This window comes from Euprymna scolopes, chromosome 46, assembly GCF_053919585.1.
Source record: "Euprymna scolopes isolate OS-2025 chromosome 46, ASM5391958v1, whole genome shotgun sequence".
In the NCBI taxonomy this organism is placed as follows: Eukaryota; Metazoa; Mollusca; class Cephalopoda; order Sepiida; family Sepiolidae; genus Euprymna; species Euprymna scolopes.
This window is the reverse complement of record NC_136527.1, coordinates 34,839,459-34,849,924: the sequence shown is the minus strand read 5'-3', so window position 1 is coordinate 34,849,924 and position 10,466 is coordinate 34,839,459.

The following is a 10,466-nucleotide window of genomic DNA, read 5'->3' as shown; positions in this document are numbered from 1 at the left end:
ACAGATAATAGAAATGAACATATCAAACAGATAATAGAAATAAACATATCTAACAAATAATAGAAAAAACATATCTAATAGATAATAGAAATAAACATATCTAACAAATAATAGAAATAAAAATATCTAACAAATAATAGAAATCAACATATCTAACAAATAATAGAAATAAAAATATCTAACAAATAATAGAAATCAGCATATCTAACAAATAATAGAAATAAACATATCTAACAAATAATAGAAATAAACATATCTAACAGATAATAGAAATAAACATATCTAACAGATAATAGAAACAAACATATCTAACAGATAAAAAAAATAAACATATCTAACAGATAATAGAAATGAACATATCTAACAGATAATAGAAATGAACATATCTAATAGATAATAGAAATAAACATATCTAACAAATAATAGAAAAAACATATCTAACAGATAATAGAAATAAACATATCTAACAGATAATAGAAATAAACATATCTAACAGATAATAGAAATGAACATATCTAACAGATAATAGAAATAAACATATCTAACAAATAATAGAAATAAACATATCTAACAGATAATAGAAATGAACATATCTAACAGATAATAGAAATAAACATATCTAACAAATAATAGAAAAAACATATCTAATAGATAATAGAAATAAACATATCTAACAAATAATAGAAATAAAAATATCTAACAAATAATAGAAATCAACATATCTAACAAATAATAGAAATAAAAATATCTAAGAAATAATAGAAATCAGCATATCTAACAAATAATAGAAATAAACATATCTAACAAATAATAGAAATAAACATATCTAGCAGATAATAGAAATAAACATATCTAACAGATAATAGAAACAAACATATCTAACAGATAATAGAAATAAAAATATCTAACAGATAATAGAAATAAACATATCTAACAAATAATAGAAATAAACATATTTAACACACCATAGAAACAAACATATCTAACAGATAATAGAAATAAACATATCTAACAGATAATAGAAATAAACATATCTAACAGATAATAGAAATAAACATATCTAACAGATAATAGAAATAAACATATCTAATAGATAATAGAAATAAACATATCTAACAGATAATGGAAATAAACATATCTAACAGATAATAGAAATGAACATATCTAACAGATAATAGAAATGAACATATCTAACAAATAATAGAAATAAACATATTTAACAAAAAATAGAAATAAACATATCTAACAGATAATAGAAATAAACATATCTAACAGATAATAGAAATAAACATATCTAACAAATAATAGAAATAAACATATCTAACAGATAATAGAAATAAACATATCTAACAGATAATAGAAATAAACATATCTAACAGATAATAGAAATAAACATATCTAACAGATAATAGAAATAAACATATCTAACAGATAATAGAAATAAACATATCTAACAGATAATAGAAATAAACATATCTAACAGATAATAGAAATGACAATATCTAACAAATAATAGAAATAAACATATCTAACAGATAATAGAAATAAACATATCTAACAAATAATAGAAATAAACATATCTAACAGATAATAGAAATGAACATATCAAACAGATAATAGAAATAAACATATCTAACAAATAATAGAAAAAACATATCTAATAGATAATAGAAATAAACATATCTAACAAATAATAGAAATAAAAATATCTAACAAATAATAGAAATCAACATATCTAACAAATAATATAAATAAAAATATCTAACAAATAATAGAAATCAGCATATCTAACAAATAATAGAAATAAACATATCTAACAAATAATAGACATAAACATATCTAACAGATAATAGAAATAAACATATCTAACAGATAATAGAAACAAACATATCTAACAGATAAAAAAAATAAACATATCTAACAGATAATAGAAATAAACATATCTAACAGATAATAGAAATGAACATATCTAACAGATAATAGAAATAAACATATCTAACAAATAATAGAAAAAAACATATCTAACAGATAATAGAAATAAACATATCTAACAGATAATAGAAATAAACATATCTAACAGATAATAGAAATGAACATATCTAACGGATAATAGAAATAAACATATCTAACAAATAATAGAAATAAACATATCTAACAGATAATAGAAATGAACATATCTAACAGATAATAGAAATAAACATATCTAACAAATAATAGAAAAAACATATCTAATAGATAATAGAAATAAACATATCTAACAAATAATAGAAATAAAAATATCTAACAAATAATAGAAATCAACATATCTAACAAATAATAGAAATAAAAATATCTAACAAATAATAGAAATCAGCATATCTAACAAATAATAGAAATAAACATATCTAACAAATAATAGAAATAAACATATCTAACAGATAATAGAAATAAACATATCTAACAGATAATAGAAACAAACATATCTAACAGATAATAGAAATAGAAATATCTAACAGATAATAGAAATAAACATATCTAACAAATAATAGAAATAAACATATTTAACACATCATAGAAACAAACATATCTAACAGATAATAGAAATAAACATATCTAACAGATAATAGAAATAAACATATCTAACAAATAATAGAAATAAACATATCTAACAGATAAAAGAAATAAACATATCTAACAGATAATAGAAATGAACATATCTAACAGATAATAGAAATGAACATATCTAACAGATAATAGAAATAAACATATCTAACAAATAATTGAAAAAAACATATCTAACAGATAATAGAAATAAACATATCTAACAGATAATAGAAATAAACATATCTAACAGATAATAGAGATGAACATATCTAACAGATAATAGAAATAAACATATATAACAAATAATAGAAATAAACATATCTAACAGATAATAGAAATTAACATATCTAACAGATAATAGAAATAAACATATCTAACAAATAATAGAAAAACATATCTAATAGATAATAGAAATAAAAATATCTAACAAATAATAGAAATAAAAATATCTAACAAATAATAGAAATCAACATATCTAACAAATAATAGAAATAAACATATCTAACAAATAATAGAAATCAGCATATCTAACAAATAATAGAAATAAACATATCTAACAAATAATAGAAATAAACATATCTAACAGATAATAGAAATAAACATATCTAACAGATAATAGAAACAAACATATCTAACAGATAATAGAAATAGAAATATCTAACAGATAATAGAAATAAACATATCTAACAAATAATAGAAATAAACATATTTAACACATCATAGAAACAAACATATCTAACAGATAATAGAAATAAACATATCTAACAGATAATAGAAATAAACATATCTAACAAATAATAGAAATAAACATATCTAACAGATAAAAGAAATAAACATATCTAACAGATAATAGAAATGAACATATCTAACAGATAATAGAAATGAACATATCTAACAGATAATAGAAATAAACATATCTAACAAATAATAGAAAAAAACATATCTAACAGATAATAGAAATAAACATATCTAACAGATAATAGAAATAAACATATCTAACAAATAATAGAAAAAACATATCTAATAGATAATAGAAATAAACATATCTAACAAATAATAGAAATAAAAATATCTAACAAATAATAGAAATCAACATATCTAACAAATAATAGAAATAAAAATATCTAACAAATAATAGAAATCAGCATATCTAACAAATAATAGAAATAAACATATCTAACAAATAATAGAAATAAACATATCTAACAGATAATAGAAATAAACATATCTAACAGATAATAGAAACAAACATATCTAACAGATAATAGAAATAGAAATATCTAACAGATAATAGAAATAAACATATCTAACAAATAATAGAAATAAACATATTTAACACATCATAGAAACAAACATATCTAACAGATAATAGAAATAAACATATCTAACAGATAATAGAAATAAACATATCTAACAAATAATAGAAATAAACATATCTAACAGATAAAAGAAATAAACATATCTAACAGATAATAGAAATGAACATATCTAACAGATAATAGAAATGAACATATCTAACAGATAATAGAAATAAACATATCTAACAAATAATAGAAAAAAACATATCTAACAGATAATAGAAATAAACATATCTAACAGATAATAGAAATAAACATATCTAACAGATAATAGAAATGAACATATCTAACAGATAATAGAAATAAACATATCTAACAAATAATAGAAATAAACATATCTAACAGATAATAGAAATGAACATATCTAACAGATAATAGAAATAAACATATCTAACAAATAATAGAAAAAACATATCTAATAGATAATAGAAATAAACATATCTAACAAATAATAGAAATAAAAATATCTAACAAAAAATAGAAATCAACATATCTAACAAATAATAGAAATAAAAATATCTAACAAATAATAGAAATCAGCATATCTAACAAATAATAGAAATAAACATATCTAACAAATAATAGAAATAAACATATCTAACAGATAATAGAAATAAACATATCTAACAGATAATAGAAACAAACATATCTAACAGATAATAGAAATAAAAATATCTAACAGATAATAGAAATAAACATATCTAACAAATAATAGAAATAAACATATTTAACACATCATAGAAACAAACATATCTAACAAATAATAGAAATAAACATATCTAACAAATAATAGAAATAAACATATTTAACACATCATAGAAACAAACATATCTAACAGATAATAGAAATAAACATATCTAACAGATAATAGAAATAAACATATCTAACAAATAATAGAAATAAACATATCTAACAGATAATAGAAATAAACATATCTAATAGATAATAGAAATAAACATATCTAACAGATAATGGAAATACACATATCTAACAGATAATAGAAATGAACATATCTAACAGATAATAGAAATAAACATATCTAATAGATAATAGAAATAAACATATCTAATAGATAATAGAAATAAACATATCTAACAAATAATAGAAATAAAAATATCTAACAAATAATAGAAATCAACATATCTAACAAATAATAGAAATAAAAATATCTAACAAATAATAGAAATCAGCATATCTAACAAATAATAGAAATAAACATATCTAACAAATAATAGAAATAAACATATCTAACAGATAATAGAAATAAACATATCTAACAGATAATAGAAACAAACATATCTAACAGATAATAGAAATAAAAATATCTAACAGATAATAGAAATAAACATATCTTACAAATAATAGAAATAAACATATTTAACACATCATAGAAACAAACATATCTAACAGATAATAGAAATAAACATATCTAACAGATAATAGAAATAAACATATCTAACAAATAATAGAAATAAACATATCTAACAGATAATAGAAATAAACATATCTAATAGATAATAGAAATAAACATATCTAACAGATAATGGAAATAAACATATCTAACAGATAATAGAAATAAACATATCTAACAGATAATAGAAATAAACATATCTAACAGATAATAGAAATAAACATATCTAACAGATAATAGAAATAAACATATCTAACAGATAATAGAAATGAACATATCTAACAAATAATAGAAAAAACATATCTAATAGATAATAGAAATAAACATATCTAACAAATAATAGAAATAAAAATATCTAACAAATAATAGAAATCAACATATCTAACAAATAATAGAAATAAAAATATCTAACAAATAATAGAAATCAGCATATCTAACAAATAATAGAAATAAACATATCTAACAAATAATAGAAATAAACATATCTAACAGATAATAGAAATAAACATATCTAACAGATAATAGAAACAAACATATCTAACAGATAATAGAAATAAAAATATTTAACAGATAATAGAAATAAACATATCTAACAAATAATAGAAATAAACATATTTAACACATCATAGAAACAAACATATCTAACAGATAATAGAAATAAACATATCTAACAGATAATAGAAATAAACATATCTAACAAATAATAGAAATAAACATATCTAACAGATAATAGAAATAAACATATCTAATAGATAATAGAAATAAACATATCTAACAGATAATGGAAATACACATATCTAACAGATAATAGAAATGAACATATCTTACAGATAATAGAAATAAACATATCTAACAAATAATAGAAAAAACATATCTAATAGATAATAGAAATAAACATATCTAACAAATAATAGAAATAAAAATATCTAACAAATAATAGAAATCAACATATCTAACAAATAATAGAAATAAAAATATCTAACAAATAATAGAAATCAGCATATCTAACAAATAATAGAAATAAACATATCTAACAAATAATAGAAATAAACATATCTAACAGATAATAGAAATAAACATATCTAACAGATAATAGAAACAAACATATCTAACAGATAATAGAAATAAAAATATCTAACAGATAATAGAAATAAACATATCTAACAAATAATAGAAATAAACATATTTAACACATCATAGAAACAAACATATCTAAGAGATAATAGAAATAAACATATCTAACAGATAATAGAAATAAACATATCTAACAAATAATAGAAATAAACATATCTAACAGATAATAGAAATAAACATATCTAATAGATAATAGAAATAAACATATCTAACAGATAATGGAAATAAACATATCTAACAGATAATAGAAATAAACATATCTAACAGATAATAGAAATAAACATATCTAACAGATAATAGAAATAAACATATCTAACAGATAATAGAAATAAACATATCTAACAGATAATAGAAATGAACATATCTAACAAATAATAGAAAAAACATATCTAATAGATAATAGAAATAAACATATCTAACAAATAATAGAAATAAAAATATCTAACAAATAATAGAAATCAACATATCTAACAAATAATAGAAATAAAAATATCTAACAAATAATAGAAATCAGCATATCTAACAAATAATAGAAATAAACATATCTAACAAATAATAGAAATAAACATATCTAACAGATAATAGAAATAAACATATCTAACAGATAATAGAAACAAACATATCTAACAGATAATAGAAATAAAAATATCTAACAGATAATGAAATAAACATATCTAACAAATAATAGAAATAAACATATTTAACACATCATAGAAACAAACATATCTAACAGATAATAGAAATAAACATATCTAACAGATAATAGAAATAAACATATCTAACAAATAATAGAAATAAACATATCTAACAGATAATAGAAATAAACATATCTAACAGATAATAGAAATAAACATATCTAACAGATAATAGAAATAAACATATCTAACAGATAATAGAAATAAACATATCTAACAGATAATAGAAATAAACATATCTAACAGATAATATAAATAAACATATCTAACAGATAATAGAAATAAACATATCTAATAGATAATAGAAATAAACATATTTAACAAATAATAGAAATAAACATATCTAACAAATAATAGAAATAAACATATTTAACAAATCATAGAAACAAACATATCTAACAGATAATAGAAATAAACATATCAAACAGATAATATAAATAAACATATCTAACAAATAATAGAAATAAACATATCTAACAGATAATAGAAATAAACATATCTCACAGATAATAGAAATAAACATATCTAACAAATAATAGAAATAAACATATCTAACAAATAATAGAAATAAACATATCTAACAAATAATAAAAATAAACATATCTAACAGATAATAGAAATAAACATATCTAATAGATAATAGAAATAAACATATCTAACAGATAATGGAAATAAACATATCTAACAGATAATAGAAATAAACATATCTAACAGATAATAGAAATAAACATATCTAACAGATAATAGAAATAAACATATCTAATAGATAATAGAAATAAACATATCTAACAGATAATAGAAATAAACATATCTAACAGATAATAGAAATAAACATATCTAACAGATAATAGAAATAAACATATCTAACAGATAATAGAAATAAACATATCTAACAAATAATAGAAATAAACATATCTAACAGATAATAGAAATAAACATATCTAATAGATAATAGAAATAAACATATCTAACAGATAATGGAAATAAACATATCTAACAGATAATAGAAATAAACATATCTAACAGATAATAGAAATAAACATATCTAACAGATAATAGAAATAAAAATATCTAACAGATAATAGAAATAAACATATCTAACAGATAATTGAAATAAACATATCTAACAGATAATAGAAATAAACATATCTAACAGATAATAGAAATAAACATATCTAACAGATAATAGAAATAAACATATCTAACAGATAATAGAAATAAACATATCTAATAGATAATAGAAATAAACATATCTAACAGATAATAGAAATAAACATATCTAACAGATAATAGAAATAAACATATCTAATAGATAATAGAAATAAACATATCTAACAGAATAAAAACATTTAATAGAAATAAAAAAGATAAATTCCATTAAACTATAACTTCCACAGATTAATTTGTTTATTTTTAATCTTAGTTAATTTTTTTAGTTAGAAATGTTTTAATTTTCTAATTCATATTTTGATCTGTGCATATGGGAATTGCCAATTTCACCCAATTACGTTGTCATAGCCTGGGCGGTACTGGTGACACTGTCTTGAACCTGACAGCAACTAAGACGGTAAGACCCAAAGACATCCACTCTCCAAAAGAATGACGCAATACCCGGAAGTAAAAACTGTACAGCATTATGTAAAGCAAGATGATAACGGTCACTGTACAAAAAAGGTAAAGAATTAAAATTTTCGGATGGCACAATAATGGTTTCGACGCTTGACAACACCTTCATATATTTATATACGTTCAAAACACAAGCATACAAAACATGTAAAACAAAGAAATAACTCGGTTGCAAAATATAAAATAATAAAACAATTTTGTCGACAAAAACGAAGATCGATGTTTCACATGCTTCCACATCAGCAATATTAGACACAACTTCAATTTCTAAAAGCAAATTCAGTTTCATAAAAGAATGTTATCCTAATATGCTAACCTGCAAAGTAATAATATGTCCAATTACAAACATAGCCTGCTCGGGATTCTTAGTAATTCTTCAAAAAAGTAGCAATTAATGTTAAAAGCAATAAACTCAGACACACTCTTTAAGATCGAGGCAATGTTTGTGATGATAACTTCCCTAACAATGAACAAATAATATACTCCAGTAATAAGCTTAATTTATGAGTTGTTGATATGCATATCACAACAGAAAGATTAGACACAGTTTATAGTAGAATTCACAAAAGAGGAGCGATAATATGGCTGCAGAAAAAAAAGCCGACAAAAATCACACAATAAGTTTATCAACATATAGAGTACATAAAGGGAAACATGAGAAAGTCAAAATAAAAAAGAAAAAAATCCACATTTAAAAGTAAAAAATGTTAATGCATTAAACCTACATTGGTCTAAATTCGCCGGTGATTTTATTGAGTATGTTTGTCCCGCACTTATATAACTACAATTTATAATATGTAATCACATTCTGGTGACTCGTGGCTAAAATGAGTGGGAGTGCTGATTCAGAAAAAAAAATCCGGTACTTATGTATTTTTTCGGACCGTGGTGAGATAATAACGTTATTATTTCGAAAGCCTTCATTAACAATGGAAGAGGGGGTGTTTTATAACTATTCTGTACTTCCACCTAGCAATTTAATAAAAAATATATCGTTTAATCTGTAAAAACTATTTAGAAGTTCCAAAAGACTTGGCTTTGTACCCTTTACTCATTGCCCCCTCCTTCATCGAGATGAACCCGTTGAACTATTTCCTTTGGTCATATATACCATGCTTGAAGGGCTTAGGGTCCTTGCTGATTAATCCAAAAGATTCCAGTTTCGTTTTAACCGCATCTGCTGACAGAATGTCTTCATTAACGTAGATGTCATCAATGTAAGCTGAAGTAGCTTTCACTGTGGTTTCATCTTGCATCAAACAGTTTTAATGATATTAATGTCATTATTAAGGTGCTACGTTTAGGCAAAAACCTAAGCTTGTCAAACAGTATCGTTTTCCCTTGATTATCACTGTCTGAAATGGCCACAGTGACTCATGGACCCGTATCTGTAGGTAGGCTCTCTTCAAATCCAGCAATGTTGTATTATTCCCTTTCTGAAACCACTCTCCTAGTTTAGCAGCGCACAAATCTGCATTCCCGGTAAATGCATCAACATGCTGATTCAATTCTCGATAATCCATTACGAGTCGAATTTTGTGTTAAGTCGGTTACTCAATAGTCATGAGCGGAATTAATCCTTTGGGTAGTCCTAGACGTTTTTGTGGGTATGGTATAAACCAACCATTATCAATCTACGTCTGAAGTTCTTCTTCAGAT